The sequence below is a fragment of the Balaenoptera borealis genome, assembly GCF_965194805.1.
Source record: "Balaenoptera borealis genome assembly, chromosome: X".
Taxonomy (NCBI): domain Eukaryota; kingdom Metazoa; phylum Chordata; class Mammalia; order Artiodactyla; family Balaenopteridae; genus Balaenoptera; species Balaenoptera borealis.
Genome location: NC_138881.1, coordinates 8324039 through 8340164, shown reverse-complemented (window position 1 = coordinate 8340164; position 16126 = coordinate 8324039). Strand labels below are relative to the sequence as shown.

General features: G+C 43.4%; 1 protein-coding gene and 1 long non-coding RNA gene across 6 annotated transcripts in view; one reads left to right on the top strand and one right to left on the bottom strand.

Moving 5' to 3' along the window:
• The window catches only part of LOC309620024, a 335464-nt gene that overhangs the window by 96849 nt on the left and 222489 nt on the right, over positions 1 to 16126 (bottom strand). The window lies entirely within an intron of this gene.
• The window catches only part of MID1 (midline 1), a 397732-nt gene that overhangs the window by 199788 nt on the left and 181818 nt on the right, over positions 1 to 16126 (top strand). For 2 of the 5 annotated variants that reach the window (XM_082375673.1, XM_082375668.1), the window contains exon 1: positions 5895 to 6319. The exons of 1 other annotated variant lie outside the window; for it this stretch is intronic. The gene's annotated coding sequence lies outside the window, so the exon portion shown is untranslated. Of the gene's footprint in view, positions 1 to 5893; positions 6320 to 16126 lie in introns of those variants that run through there. 2 more of the 5 variants (XM_082375672.1, XM_082375671.1) reach the window with 2 other exon arrangements.

The window sequence follows — 16126 nt, the reverse complement described above, 5'->3', positions numbered from 1 at the left end:
CTGATAACTATAGAATGAGCTCCTATCCACCTGCCCTATGGATGTCAGACGTACCAGTACTCATAATCACATAAGTCAAGTCCTTGTAATACATTTCAATATATATGTTAAATATGCCATTGGTTCTGATTCTCTAGAGAACCCAGACTGATAAAGGCCTCAATGACCTCAGAATCTAGAAAAGGGGTTAATAAGACAAGTAAAAGATAAATTATTATAATAATTTTTCTCTTATAAATTGAAATGTAAGATTATAGTAAAAAAAGTAGATGATTCAGAAATTGAAGAATTACTCTTGAGAAGTAAGATATTATTAAGTTGACATGAAGCACAAGGTTCAATTGGGAGTGTAGAGGATTTTTGACAGTGGCGAAATTACACAAAAGCCATTGCTAAATTCACGCATAAACCTTTATCAGATCATTAAGAGGAAAATAACGAAGGATTGCCACAGTTAATCAACAAAAACTAAACAATGTCAAAATATTTTACCTCTAAAAGCATAGAATTATTAAATGGTAAGTTATAGTTAAAATTTAAGATAACATGATTGTTTTAACTCCTTAATTTTCATGTAATGAAATGTCAAGCTCAATTTATTTAAAATTGAGCCCTGATGACTAGTCAGCCCTGTCCTGTCTGAAAGTCTACCCTTTAGGATATATTCTCCTAAAAGTTTCTTCATGGTGTGTCTATTTGTTCTGTCTCTGTATCCACAGATTTCTTCCCTTCTTTCCAGAGTCTGTCATCCAAATTCATACAGTAAGCAATAGTTGCAAAAAACTTCCCCATATATGATTCCATTTGTCTTAGTCCATTTGAGCTGCTGTAACAAAGTACCATAGACTGGGTGGCTTATAAACAACAGAAATATATTTCTCACAGTTGTAGAGGCCAGGGGTTCCAAGATCAGGGTTCTGACAGATTCTGGGTGTGGTGAAAGCCTACTTCCTGCTGCAGACGGCCATCCTCTTTCTGTGTCCTCAGGTAGCAGAAGGGGCAGGAGAGCTCTCTGGGGGTCTCTTTTACAAGGGCACTAATCCCATGCATGGGGGCTCCACCCTCATGACCTGATCACCTCCCAAAAATACCACCTTCTAATACCATCATATTGGGGGTTAGGATTTCAACATACGAATTTGGGGAGGGACACGAATATTCAGTCCCTAATTTGCCCAACTGTCCTCTGAAAAACCTTGGGCTTAGAGATGTCATTTGGTTTACCTGACATCTATCAGCCAGTTTTGTGGCCACATTAACATCAAAAATGGACTCCAAATCGTATTTGCAACCCATGCTTGTAGTATGCCACATTGCTTTGGTTAACCAACTGAAAGAAACTAACTGAATGAGTACTCGTACTCAGTGAGTAGAAACTTGTTTCTTTTTTATGACATCCTATAAGAACTATAGGTGGGATTTTCTTTCTTTTCTTTTTTTTTTTTTCCTAAGTAGGGACTCATGTCATTGTCCACTTAAATCACCTTCACTAATCACCTCAAATTTTCCATGGCTGCCATAAGTATAAAACAACTGGATTTCTGGAACTTCCGAGGGAGAATAAAAAGTCTTTTCATAGCCCCTCAAGACTGTGCCCTTGCAGCAGGCATTTTCCAGGTGGCTGAGTAGGCAACTTCAGCTTGGTTTTCATTGACTTTTGATGATGTGTCCTGATACATATTTCAGTAAACTATAGGAAGTTACTAACAGTCAACCATTTTTTATGTACACATAACCCCATATGCTTTGACCTAACAGAACACTGAAAGAGGTAGCACAGGTACTGCTAATTGCCCTCTCAGGTGTCGTCCCAGTGTCCGTCCACGTCCAGTAGGGCCTGTCCAAGACCACTAGCCCAGGAACCCATGTTATGTTTGCTGTGGAGGTCTGTTTATAACCAAACCTGCACTTAACTACACAGGATTATCACCCCAGCTGCTGTCTTAAGAAAGATTTGCCAAGACTACCACATCCCTTCAGCTGACATTTGCAAATGCTGTTAATCACAGACCAGGGAACAGAACATCCAAACCTTTGGTGAAGCACGTTTCTTTACTTGCTTCAGTTTACTTGCTTACACTGTTTCCAATAAGTGGATCTAATCCTCACTTAATGGACAACCCCCTAAAGGGCCGTTTATTGAATTAGAAATGTTGAAAAACTATGGTTATTTGTAAATGAAAAAGTAGACTTCATTTATTTACATTGTTTCCTTTTCTTAAGAGTTTTTTTTTAAAATAAATTTATTTATTTGTTTATTTTTGGCTGTGTCGGGTCTTCGTTGCTGTGCATGGGCTTTCTCTAGTTGTGGCAAGCGGGGGCTACTCTTTTGTTGCGGTGCAGGGGCTTCTTATTGCGCTGGCTTGTCTTTTTGCGGAGCACGGGCTCTTGGCACACAGGCTCAGTAGTTGTGCCTCGCGGGCTCTAGAGCGCAGGCTCAGTAGTTGTGGCGCACGGGCCTAGTTGCTCCACGGCATGTGGGATCTTCCCAGACCAGGGCTCGAACCCGTGTCCCTTGCATTGGCAGGCGGATTCTTAACCACTGTGCCACCAGGGAAGCCCCTTCTTAAGAGTTTTAGGAATCATTTCAGGAGACAGCATATTTTACAACAAAAAGCAGAGTAATTCTCATCCCAAACACATAAGTTTAATTCCTAGTACAGCAATTGATAACTATCAGACCTTGGGTTCTTTGCCTCAACGATCCTGTGTGTTCATTCTTAGCCTGATAGTGGTGACGTCTATGTTTTGGTATTTTGGTGCAGATGAAATGGTGCATATTTGTAAAGTGCCTGGCAAAATGCTTGGCTCATAGTCATATGTAGTAGATATGAGTAGATACTCATCAGTAGTGTTTGTTAATAACCCCACCGTAGGCATTCCTGTCCTTATGCATAATGAGAAGATGGGAGAGAGAACCATCAATCCATCACTGTATCTCTTACCAGTGGAACTGCCCTTTCATGCACCTCCCAGAGATTATCATATATGTATTCCTCCTAGAGATCTTGTCATCTATAGCTGATAAGATGTCTATTATGTAGATGCAGAAGTGTGTGATGCCTTCATATGAAAACGTAGAAGATAGACTGTCTCACAAATACGTCCATGAAGGTGAGGTTCTGTTTTAGGAGGCTGGTCTCTTCTCTTGCACTCTGACCTTGGATGTGGGAGTGTTAGGATAAAGATGGCATTATGCTTATTGTTGTCATAAGTACAGAATAGATATTAAATTATGGTAAAAATGTAACTTTAATAGTTTAGTTTCCCAAGAGATTCTTTTCTCTTCCGTAACGTGGCATTGGCCGCAGTCACATTGGTGTCCCTTTCTCAGGGAAGCATTTCGTTCTCTTTCCACACACGTTTGTTGACTACCTCCTGCGCTGTGGGCGCGTGGGTACGATGAAGGTGGCTGGGTTACAGAGATGAATAGGATACCATTCTTGCTCTCGAGAGTTTTATAGTTTGCTAGGAGAGACAAATTGAAGAATAGAAGGTTACGGTGCAACTTAGATGTGAAACAGCAGAGATGTATCATGGTTTGCTCAAGCTGGTGCTTACCATCCCCTGGCTCAACACAACTCTTCCCACCTCTGTGTTTAGGGTCCTTACTGCGGGAAACAAGGGACTGTTAACACTATGGAAATTGGCAAAGGCTACAACAAATCTTGGCTTTTTTTTTTTTTTGAGAGCTGGTTGTGAAACATTTACCAGCACATCGCTCAGTGTCTATAAAATGTAGAGAGGAGAGAAGGGATTACTTTGTCTTGGGGCGTTTGGGGAAGCCACAAAAGAGTGGTGACATTTTGACCTTGTAGGATGGGGTGGCAACGGGCCAAAGGAGAAGAAAGATGGATGAAACTTTGACAGGGCACAGAGATTGCAGGAGGAAATCCCAGCTCATATTTGCCTTGGAGGTGATGACAGCTGAAGGCAAATGCAGTCGTGAGAAGCTTCTGTTGAAGGTGATAAATAGATATGCCTTGGGATTTAACTCCAGTGATATTTAATGGCAGCAGCCCTGGGTAGTTTCCTGTGTCCTGGGGCTGAGGGCGTACCTAGGGCAGGAATAGGTAACAGTATTTCTTGAAGTGAATCAGTGTCCTTTGGCACTGGGATAAAATGCAGATTCCCAGGCCCCTCCTCAGACCTACTTATCAGATTCCCTTGGAGTAAGAGGTCCAGGGATTGGTATTTTTCACGATGTCCTCAGAGGTTTCTTCGCACAGTTAAGTTTGAGAACGAATATTTCCAAGGCGGGTACATCAGTGGTTCTCAATTGGGTATGATTTTGCCCTTGGTGATGTCTGGAGACATTATGGACTGTCATGACTGTGGAAGGGCTCCTGGCATCTGGTGGGCTGAGGCCAGGCATGCTGCTGAACACCCCACAGTACAGTGCCCACCACAGAGAATGATCTCACCCCAAATGTCAGTGGTGCTGAGGTTGAGAAAGCCTGGTCTAGGTCATAATCAAGGGCTCTGTAGTAAATACAACAGGAGGACTGAAGTCAGCTTGTGTCACTAGGTGGTCCCTTAACTTACTAAGGTAGCGGGGGCGGGGGGCGGCTGGAACGGGGTTACAGACCTCCAGGTCCAGATACTGGGCTGCCAAGTTTTCACAGAACTGGGCACAGCTGACATCTATTGAACCCATACAGATGACACACCTGAAGCTGCCCGTTCATTATTTGCTAAGTTGGTTTCCTTTCCCCTCTCTGATACCAAAATTTTTTCTTTCTTGAATTATTCTCACAAAATATTGGCCACTTCTTTGGGAAAAAACTATGTCACTGGTGCTACACAAAGTAGTCTTTGCTCGGCTTGCACTTTTTTGCCATCCAAAAGGCAGGTTCCCACTGAGATCATATTGGTTAAGAGTTGAAAAGAGTTACTGTTTATAGGAAACTAAGAAAGCAAACTTTGGAAATGCTTTTTTGTTTTTTTTTGGCTGCGTTGGGTTTTCGTTGCTGCACGCGTGTTTTCTCTAGTTGGGGTGAGCGGGGGCTACTCTTCGTTGCAGTGCGTGGGCTTCTCATTGCAGTGGCTTCGCTTGTTGCAGAGCACGGGCTCTAGGCGGGTGGGCTTTAGTAGTTGTGGTGCACGGGCTCTAGAGCGCAGGCTCAGTAGTTGTGGCTCAGGGGCTTAATTGCTCCACGGCTTGTGGGATCTTCCCGGACCAGGGCTCGAACCCGTGTCCCCTGCATTGGCAGGCGGATTCTTAACCACTGCGCCACCAGGGAAGCCCTGGAAATGCTTTTTAAGTGTGGGTTTAAGTTTGCTAAGAAGCCAGCTAGCTCTCCTCCCATCCAGCTGAGAGGATGTCCAGTTCGTCCCTTTTAATAAGTTCACCAGGTCAACCTTGTAGGTCAGGTGAACCTTAGTGAAAGGCAGACACACTTCTTTAAAATGTTTTTCTTCTTAACCAAACATCAGCGCCTGTTTTTCTAATAACAATTTTATTTAAAATTGTGCCTCGGGCCCTCACTAGATAAAGATTCTTGTTCATTTGCCGTGCTTCAGCAGATTTGTGTGCACGTTCCCGTTAAGATTTGTGTTTCTTGGATGGCTATACAGTTCATCTGTGTGGAAATGAGGTGGGTGGCACCCTCCTCCCCGAGTGCTGGTTTAAGTTCAGGTGTTCTGAGTAACAATTTGGTTTCCTCCCCAGTGTTTGGTGCAAGATAACCCTTTTCAAAATCCGTCTGATCCCTGAGTGTGCCCTTTTCTGGCTGAAATCATTCTGCCCCTTCCAAATGCTTGCGTGCTTTTAGGGAGCTCTTAAAAGGCCAGGCCTTAAGCTAGTTAAGCTTTGAGCAGACCCAGAGCTGTGAGATAAGAATAGAACGCATCTTTTACTTCGGGAGCTCAGCTCGGAGGCTGCTTGCAGCTGCTTCCAGCCCTTGCAATCCTGAAAGCTCTCGAATCCTCGCGGAGACAGCCCCTCCGGCTCCCAGGGCCCACCCCCTCCTCCTGATTGGCGAGACTCCTCCGGGGCCCCAGCCAGCCACCTACGACGTCTCTGAGACCCGATTTGAAATAAGAGCCAGGCGGTCCTCGCTTCCCTGCGCCCGACTTTTCATAGGCTAGGAAGCAAAGCTTGAGAAACTTGACGTTGTCTTGGGCTGAGTGCGTGTAGCAACAGATCAAAGAAAAAGAGGAAGAAAACGTGCTCTCAGCTGCCGGGGGATCTCGCTGAGTTGCTTTTGTCTTGTGGGCTTCTGTTGGCTTTGGTGTTTCCCCCTGGAAGACCGCTGCGTGGGCTTCGAGGCGGCTCGCTCCCTGCCGGATGGGTGATGGAAGTCTAAACATGAGGCAGGTGAGCTCCGGGGGCTGCACGGGCGGGTGGAGAGGGAGGGCGCCGCTTGGGACCCCTGGGATGTGACTCCGGATGAGCAGATGCCTGGCCAGTTCCTTCCATTTGGCGGAAAGACGGGGCTGCATTTTCCTAAAGGAACCCAAGAAGCAGATTTCCTGAGGTTCCCCCCACCTCTCTCCATGGGAATTGGTGATGTCAGGCAGTCATTGTAAAGGGCTTAAGAGCGGTTCTTAGAATATGTAAATCAATTCCAGTTTGCAGCGGCTGGAAGTTATTGTTCAGGATCTATCTCGAGCTCTGAGCCTCTCTCCTATGCTTTGGGTGAGAATAAAGACAACTGAATATCCTGAAAAAGAATTACACGGGGCCTCATATCTCATTTTGGTTTCCCATCCTGAGCACTTACTGTGTTTATGGCTGAGAAGGCGGAACCAGCCCGAAATGAGCACAGACAGTCCTTCCAGAAAAATGCAGATTTGTTTTTATGTTCTAGCAGTTTTGAAACTGTTATTGCTCCTGGACGCGAGAAGACAGCCCTGAAAGTAGTGAGCTGAGAAACGGCTCGGGGATGACTTCCATGAGTCTCTGAAAAGACTTCTAAACCAGCAGCTTCTTCTGTGGCTATGGGGCATGGTGATAAAATTCCTTATCAGCCCAGGCCGAGGTTTATAGCTTTGCCAGTAAGAAAAGAAAGAAGTGAGTGTACCAAGCCAAGAAAAGGGTGTGATTTATAACTCAACCAAAGTTATAGAAGAACCTTATGTCAATATTTCAGTATCAAGATCAGTACTCATATAAAGGGCTGAAAGACTGGAAAAACATGCTAGTAGGCTGGCAAGAGCAGAGAATCCCAAGAGGAGCGATATTGCTCTTGCCAGCTCTTAGTAAATGTGGGTGGGAAAAGTTAGCGTCCGTATTACCATCAGACAAGCTCTGCACTTTTTTCTTCTAAGTGGGTTGGGTGCTGGCCACCCTGTGCGATTTGGGGGAAGTGATTTGCATAGGAAGCAAACTTTCCGTTTAGGGGCTGGGGCCAGGGGGTTAGAACTTTCTGTCCGTTTTCTGCAGCCTGGGGAGGTGAAGCAGAGCCCTCACCGTACGCTCACCTTCTTGCCCCCTCACCCGCTCGCTAAGCAAGTGTGCTTGGCAAGTGGCAGTGAGCGCAGAAAAGCACGCTTAGACCGGCAAGTGCTGTGTGTGTTTCCAGTGAATTGCTCTTGCCTTGCTGGATGGAGGCTGGGCCGCTGATCAGTTTCAAGTTCTGCAAACTCACGGTCTGACCCCATTCTTTTTACGAGCAATCCGGTGGGATGGGGAAGAGAAGCGAGAAGCCTAAATGGAAAGGATTTAGCAAAAGGAGAAAGAGGAACGCAAAACATTTTTGACAAAGGTCCTTGGCTGGAACAAAGAAGTCATTTGATCCAGCGCGGAGCCACCTGTCCTCTCGGTGGTGTCTGAGCTCACTTTTCAGAATCTCTGTTCCCACACGATTCCTCTGGAATGGAGGCACTCCCTGTGCCTGATGCCAGAGGCGTGCTGTCCCGAGCTTGGCATGATTTTTCCCATGCCTGGCTCCTTCTGGCATTCATGTGAATTGGAATTCAGCCCGGTAGTGAAGTTTTAAGGGTACACATGGAGTAACTCCTTAGTCATTTAATGAATGGGCAGCTTTTCTTTCTTTTTTTTTTTAATATAAATTTATTTATTTATTTATTTTTGGCTGCGTTGGGTCTTCGTTGCTGCGTGCAGGCTTTCTCTAGTTGCAGCGAGCGGGGGCTACTCTTCGTTGCGGTGCGCGGGCTTCTCACTGCGGTGGCTTCTCGTTGCGGAGCACGGGCTCTAGGCGCGCGGGCTTCAGTAGTTGTGGCACGTGGGCTCAGTAGTTGTGGCTCGTGGGCTCTAGAGCGCGGGCTCAGTAGTTGTGGCGCACAGGCTTAGTTGCTCCACGGCTTGTGGGATCTTCCTGGACCAGGGCTCGAACCCGTGTTGCTTGGAGTAGCAGGCGGATTCTTAACCCCTGCGCCACCAGGGAACTCTCAGCAGCTTTTCATCCCACAACTCTGTATGTCCAATAAGTTTTTGGCCTGTGCAGTCCTTGAAAAGAGGGTGGGCTAGGGGTGGGATGGGAGACGGGGGAAAAAAAGGAGGGGGGGGGGGAAGAGTCATGGCCCATCCAAAGAATCTGGGCAGTCCAGCGTTTCAGGAATCTGACACGTTGTTCCGCAACAGCCAGAACAAGAATGTGGAGGGGGAGGAGATGGTGGAGTTATTGACTTGGATTAATCCTAACTTGATTTGAGTTTCTCTTGGGGGAAAACTTGCGTCCAGGTGGGGTGAATTGCACCCACCAGCCAATTTGTCATCTCAGCCCGGCAGCCCCAGCTGGATTTGCAGGGTTAACTATCAAACAGGTCCACGTGTCATCAGCTCAGCAGTGAAATCCAATCTCTTCGCTGAGGAGTGATCCGTCCCTAGGGCTGCACAAATGCTGAACAATGGCGTGGCAGCCGAGAGACCCCCGCCCCTGACTAGCCACAGCGGGTAGCCAGAAATGGCCAGCAGAATTAGAAAGCTGCCTGACTGGCGATGAGATTCAGAGAAGTTTTGCCTTCTGCTAGGTTGAGGCAAAAGAATGGTGCAGAGGGATAGTATTCTTTGAGGGTTCCTAAGGTCACGCTGAGTTAGGCCAAAAGAAAAGGGTGAACCCTATTTGCCTTTATCAGGAAGTAATTTTAAAGCGTGTGCCAACCTTTCTCTGCCCTCTGATCATAAATGGGAAACTTCTGAAACTTCCTTGAGAAGGAATTTGCTGTGTTCCCAGGCAAAAGGAAAGGCATGGCCACCTGTTCTAGCAGCCCAGCCAAAAACAACAGGTTTGCCTGTGGCATTCCCACAACTGCGAATATCCTCAAATAGCGCGCCACCCATTGTCCCTACAAATAAGAACAAATCATTCTTTCTCACACCGGAAAAAAAAAAAAATCAGGTTCTTCAGACAAAATTGCCTCCCAGATACAGTTTGTGTTTTTAATACCCTGATGATTTAAAAAAACACTCCAAGAGAAGAGGGTACTCACTCTATTTCTGATGGACTGAAACAAATCCTTGCAGTCGCCTTATAGCATGAAGGGAAAGAATAAGGCTGTTAGCCAACACTTTAAGCAGCTGCTAAATTCTTACAAGGCTAGGATGTTGCTGTTACGAGGAAGCTGTGACTCAGTTGGATTTAGCCCGTTTTGCATTCTTCAGACTGGAATTAAAATGCCCAAGGACATCTGGTTTAATAATGAGCGTCTTTGTATTCATCTTTCCTTTGAGGATTAGAAAGTCCTTTACGAACACGATCTATTTATTCTTTGCCACATCCCCAGGAGAGAATGAGGTGGCATTTTGATCCTCATTGAACAACTGGTGAGGTGAAGACAGAGAAAGTTGAAGTATAGAGATACACAGCAAATTAGGTACAAGTCTGAGATGAATACTACCCACCCAGAAAGACAGGCTACTTGTACGGGCTCAGAATCGACAGTGAGTCTAGGGATTAAAAGGGAACTCTCTTACAGCTTCCCTTTTCTTATTCTGTAACCAGCATATGGTGTCCCAAGTATGTTCTATGTTTTCCTTCATTTGAAAGTCAAGCGTGTAAAAGTGTAAAAGGCATTTCTGTTCTCATTTGTCCCAACACTGAGATGAGGCAGCTTTTATGACACCAACTAGAAAGATACTGAAACTAACCGGAATTTAAAGTCTGTATCTGAGACATGTTCCTTTCACCAGACCTTGTAGGGTTTTAAGTTTTTTTGGTTTTGTTTTGTTTTATTTTTTTATATCTTTATTGGAGTATAATTGCTGTACAATTATAGTGTTAGTTTCTGCTGTACAACAAAGTGAATCAGTTATATGTATACATATATCCCCATATCCCCTCCCTCTTGAGCCTCCCTCCCACCCTCCCTATCCCACCCCTCTAGGTCATCGAAAAGCATCGAGCTGATGTCAGAAAGAGAAAAACAAATACCGTATGCTAACGCACGTATATGGAATCTAAAAAAACCGGTACTGATGAACCTCGTGGCAGGGCAGGAATAAAGACGCAGATGTAGAGAACGGACTTGAGGCCACAGCGGGGGAAGGGGAAGACTTGAGGCCACAGCGGGGGAAGGGGAAGCCGGGACGACGTGAGAGTAGCACTGACGTACATACACTACCAAGTGTAAAATGGATGGCTACTGGGAAGCTGCTGCATATAGCACAGGGTTTAAGTTTTTGCACATGGTTTGGAGGTCCAGTATCTTCAACACACATTAGAATTTTCATTTCTTCCCTACTATCTCTCCTTGGCAGGGAATGTTATAATCGTGACTTACTGTCAGATTAAAGATCTTTATTGGTCGTGTTGAAATAGTTTTTTCGAGTTGGCTTTTCCTTGCCATTCCTTATGACCTGTACTCATAGTTTGCTTGGCTAGGGACCGCGTAGGCCGCGAGCAAATCCTTTAATTGGTAGTTGCATGTTATCCTCAGACATTCCAGCAAGTTTTAAGGCTACGTGTGTATGTTTATGTCTCCTGGCTTTGATCCCGTGTAGTAAATAGACATCCAAGGTAGCTATGGCAACCTGGGCTGTGCATTGGTGAAAGAGGGGGATTTGGTCACTGGACAAAGAGTAATTTGTTTGATTAGAAAAAGGTGGGGCTGATCAGGGCACTTTTAAGCCTGCATGATTTGAGGATCATAGTTCATCCAAATCATTTGGATTTTTCTCAATAGGCAAAAAGAATTAATGGCTAACCAGGACCAGGGTATGTTGCAGATGTAATTTAAATCCTTTTCAATCAAGAGGTTGCTACTTTCAAAAAGTAGCAACTTATAAAACAAAAGGGAAGTCCCACATATTATATCAGTTTCCCTGTTGCACATATGAATGTTTGTGTTTTCAGAACTTGGTGGGATTTTAGAAAGAAATACCCAGCTCTGATTGGGCAGTGTGCATTTCAATTATCCACCTGCAGAGGTCAGGCTTGAAGTGTCTATGATGGAAGGCCAGGCGGTGGACGCCTCTGCTGGGAGCCAGGATCAGAATCAGAGAGAATTGCTCTGCTTATTTGGAACAATTAGTTAGTGATTCTTTAATCTTGTGACCAAAGCCACAGTGAAACGGAGTTCATTCAAGGAAGAGAATATCAAATACACTGAGATTAAAGAAAGGGCTCCAAAGCCAGGTCAAACAGGAATCTAATCTCCATTAAGATATGGGACAGTTTATCAACACGATGCTTTCTGGCTCATTATTAACTCCTTTTATTTCACATGAAACTCATCTCAGGGGTTCTGTTGTAGAAGATTGTTTGCCTAGTTTTATGAACTGGCAGGTTCTAGAAATTCCTTTAAATGAAAGGACAAAATATTAGGGACTCTTCCAGATCCACAAGATCTTTTTTCCTGCCAGAGGAAGATAGTCCATTGACACAGAGCAGGATAGTTAATGGCCTACAGGAGGTCACGTGGTGTTAAGGAGGTGAGACAATTGAGGCACTGAAAAAAAAAATGCTTAGAAGGGACTTTCCTTTAAAGCAAAACAAAACTCTAAGAGCTTACGTGCTTTGTGCTATAAAAGAGAATTCTAAGTAAAAAGGGCAACCAAAAAAAAAAAAAAAGGAGGTGCTGATCATTAGTAGTAGATTTTTATATACAGTCAAATATTTATGATGAAATAGTCAAAAAGGAGAAATAATACAAAGGCTCTCCTTCATTTCTTATATAATTCAAGGACATTTACTGACTGCTTACAGAATGAGTATATTCCTTAGTTAATTCAATAAAACTACTCTAAATGATTATTATACAGCAGGCCACTTTGGGGCTGCAAACATGATTTTGATACAGTCCCTGCAGTTATATTTATATGGATAAGAATCTGCTTAATAAATTGATGGTAGCCAAAACTTTCCTGAACTGAGACTTGAGAAATGATTTGTAATTGTGAAATTTAGTTAATTTTTACCCACATATCCATTTGTAGGAATTTATGAATTCCTAGTTTAAATAAATTTACCATAATTAGTAAATAGTCAATTAATTTTTCTCAATGGAAAAAAATAACTCATAGGCAGTCCCCAATCTAGGAATGCTTATGCACTAAGAGTTTGTTGTTTGAAACCCAGAACATTTTCCAGGGAGAAATGGTGCAATGATGGAGACTAAAGCACTATTTTAAAAAATAACCAATCTGTTTAATGTCAGATTAAGTTCTGCATTTTGAGGACATGCTTCCATGTTATACAGGACGGAACATAGAAGGAGAGGGGGTTGCCAGACTCTTGGTAACAGGCCAGTCTTGCAAATATTTGAAATAGGAAAAGTTTGCACTAGTTTTCACCTTTCTCCACCCTTCTAGTATCTTCTGGGTCCCACTGGGATGTCTCTCCCAGGCCTATCCTAATACACGGTGAATTGAGTTCCCATAATTTCCCATCTTCCCACCCTCCCCTCTCCCACCTCCAAACCACACTCCTGTTTCTTCTAGACAATAGTCTCAACCCTTTGGGAGAGAAGCAATATGAATGCGCTAAAACTCATGACTCAGCCCTTTAACCCTCAGGATGAACCTTTAATTGGGGAAATAGCAGCCAGTAGAGCCTGGAGCTGCAGAAATCACGAATGCCCTTTCAGGGACAACACTTGTGGGCAGGGTTGTGCCTTTGGCAGACAGGACTTGCTGGTGTGTCTGTCAGTGGGTCGAACTTCTTCACTTGTTCTTTTCTCAGCATCCTGACCGAACTTCTGGACTCCCTGGGGTCTTTGTGAATGACAGCCAGGGAACCACAGGGGACCAAGTGAGGGGAGTTGATGGCATTTGTGGGTTTGGGTTGTTTGTAAGCACAGTCTTTGTGTGCTGAGCACTGTCTGTTTGGATCGCAATAAATGGAAGGGATATAGCTGGAACTTCCTGTTATCCACAGAAGTATCCTAAATAGTGTATATATTTCCAGTCACTCATTTGTCTGCCTGTCTCGGGACTGAGTTACTCAAGAACAAGAGTTACGTCTTAATTACCTTGAAAACCTCAAGTCCAAGCACAGTGCCTTGACACCCAATAAGAATCAATAAATATTTTTTGCCATTTGCAGCAACATTGATGGACCTAGAGATTATCATACTAAGTGAAGCCAGCCAGACAAAGACAAATATCATGTGATACCACTTATGTGTGGAATCTAAAAAAAATGATACAAATGAAATTATATACAAAACAGACCCACAGACATAGAAAACAAACTTACAGTTACCAAAGGGGAAGCGGGGGAGAGGAATAAATTAGGAGTTTGGGATTAACATATACACACTAGTATATATAAAATAGATAACCAACAAGATCCTACTGTATAGCACAGGAAACTATACTCAATATTTTGTAATAACCTATAAGGGAAAAGAATCTGAAAAAAAATAGAGATATATGTATACGTATAACTGAATCGCTTTGCTGTACAGCTGAAACTAACAGAACATTGTAAATCAACTGTACTGCGATGAAAAATAAATAAAAAATAAAATTAAAGGAGAATCAAATATTTTTCAGGTGCATGCTGGATGAATTTTGGCAGGAAAGAGAATGGAAAATGCTCTTTAAGATCAGAGGGGTATGAGGAAGAAAGAGCATTAGAAAGGTTGGGGAAAGAGCAAGGACTGAGTAGATTGACATTAGAGAAAAATTAGATTGCGGTTGCTTAGCTATCTCATCCTCTCGGTTGTGTTCGGGGTGGGGCCACAACCCAGAGCTCGGTAGGCAGCTTGTCTTATACGCTCCTTGATGGGACTACAGAAATGGTTAAGAAATGGGGCACGCTGTCCAACAACTCAAAGCCTGAAAACGAAGATGGAATCTGCTGCCTGTTCTCCCTGAGCCCAACCTGATGTTTTAGCCTTTGGTCCGTGTGCAGTGGGTTTATTTTGCCAGGTGAGTGGCGTGCCCAAGGCCACTCAGCAACGGAGAGTCTGTTTCTGGAAGGACACTGAAGTCTTACGCTCTGCCCCATGCAGATGGCGGCCACATTTTCTGCAGTGAAAATCAAGTCATATGCCGGACAAAGCATTTTCACTGCTTCTGGGTGTGACAGACCCTCTGAGAGTTACGGTTAAAATGATGAAATAGAAATTTCTGAGACATTGAGTGGTTTATGGAGGCAACAGGACTAACACATTTTCAAAGGGTCCATGAGGTAGACTATGTTATTTGTTATATGTCCAGTTGTGAAGTGTGGCTTCAGCTGCATGTATTTTGAAGTGATCTTCCCTAAGCAATTGAGAGCAAAGGAGCTGTTTGTGGACAACTGGAATTCGTTGAGTGCCCTGCTGAGTTACCAGTAACTAGATGGATGGCCAGACAAAGCGAAATATAAATGGAAGGCATCACCAAGTATTAGAAATCTACACAGGATCAAGTCTCCTATAGGAGATGCATTAGGAATTCAGACAGAAAGTTCTGGTTAAAAGTTTAGCGTTTGTGGGTTGAAAATGTTAGCACAGGGGAATGCTTTACCTTCCATCAGGGAGCAAAGTTTACATTTAGAACCTGGGTCGTCTTCTAGATTCCTTATCTTATTCTCTTTTGACTGTACTGCATGCCTTCTAGTAAGGTATAATTTGGATGTTTTGGGGTCACATACTAATTTAATGTGCTAATAAATCCCAGCACAATTTTCAAATAGGTTGATGGTTTAGAATGAATCAAGAATCAGGAAAGACTGTATCACTTTTAGGAGAAAATACTATCCAAAAAAACCAAATAGTCTTATACTTGATTTTGTGCTACTTTGTCGAGTAAAAACTAGGAGGATTATGTTTACACAGAAGAAAGTTTAAGGAGTGAGATGAATCCTTTTTTCTACGAATTAGTCAGCTGGGCTTGGTGGAGATAGTGCAGAAAAGTGAAATGGAACAAATAGAAGGGAGAAGAAAGTGTGAGTTATTTCAGTCAACCTGTGGGAAAAGCAGAATAGAAAAATTGGCTATCCAGTGAGTGACACGGTTTTTTTCCTTGATCAGTGTTCAAAGTGGATTTCTAAGGAGATATTGATGCGGCTGCCCTTTTCATATGGCTGTGAGTGAAAGAAGGAAACAAAGTCGTAATAATTGATTGAGAGAGGTATGGCTTTCTGCGTAGAGAAAAACATGATAGGAGACTATTAAATAATGAATATTTATTGCTTAATGCTTCTTAGCCTGGAGGAGACACTTTCTGAATATTTTTAACATTTCCCCTTTCTAACATTTCAGCTGTCAGAATTGAATAGTTCACATGTAAACTACATTGTTTTGGTTTAGCTAACAAAGAGTGATAAGATATGAATAGTTTGTGACAGCCCCGAACATTGATAACAGAAGACATTAATGCCTGCAGACACAACCTACATGGTAAAATTCTGGGAGCAAAAATGCTTATTATGTTAGGCCAACGTGCTTTGACCTAGTTTTGCTTTTCTGCTTGGAAATTATGTCAGGATTCGTTACATCATTCCCGTGGATGAGCAATTTCACATTCTTGTTTATTTCAGCGTCATTTTATTCATTTTGTGTTTTTAGTTCTGACCTCCAGGAAGCCAAACTAATCCTCATGGACTTGCCTTTTCCTTTTGAAATGAGTCTTCTGCATGCTAAAGAGAGAGGATTTTATGTATTAACAAAACAATCCAAGATGCAGTCTTCAAAGACATTCATTTCTCCTTGATTGGGAGCCACTGCCCTCTTGAAGGCTCCAAGAGGCTGGCCAGTTTTCTGCTGATCTGAAGTAGTGTTCCTTTCTTTG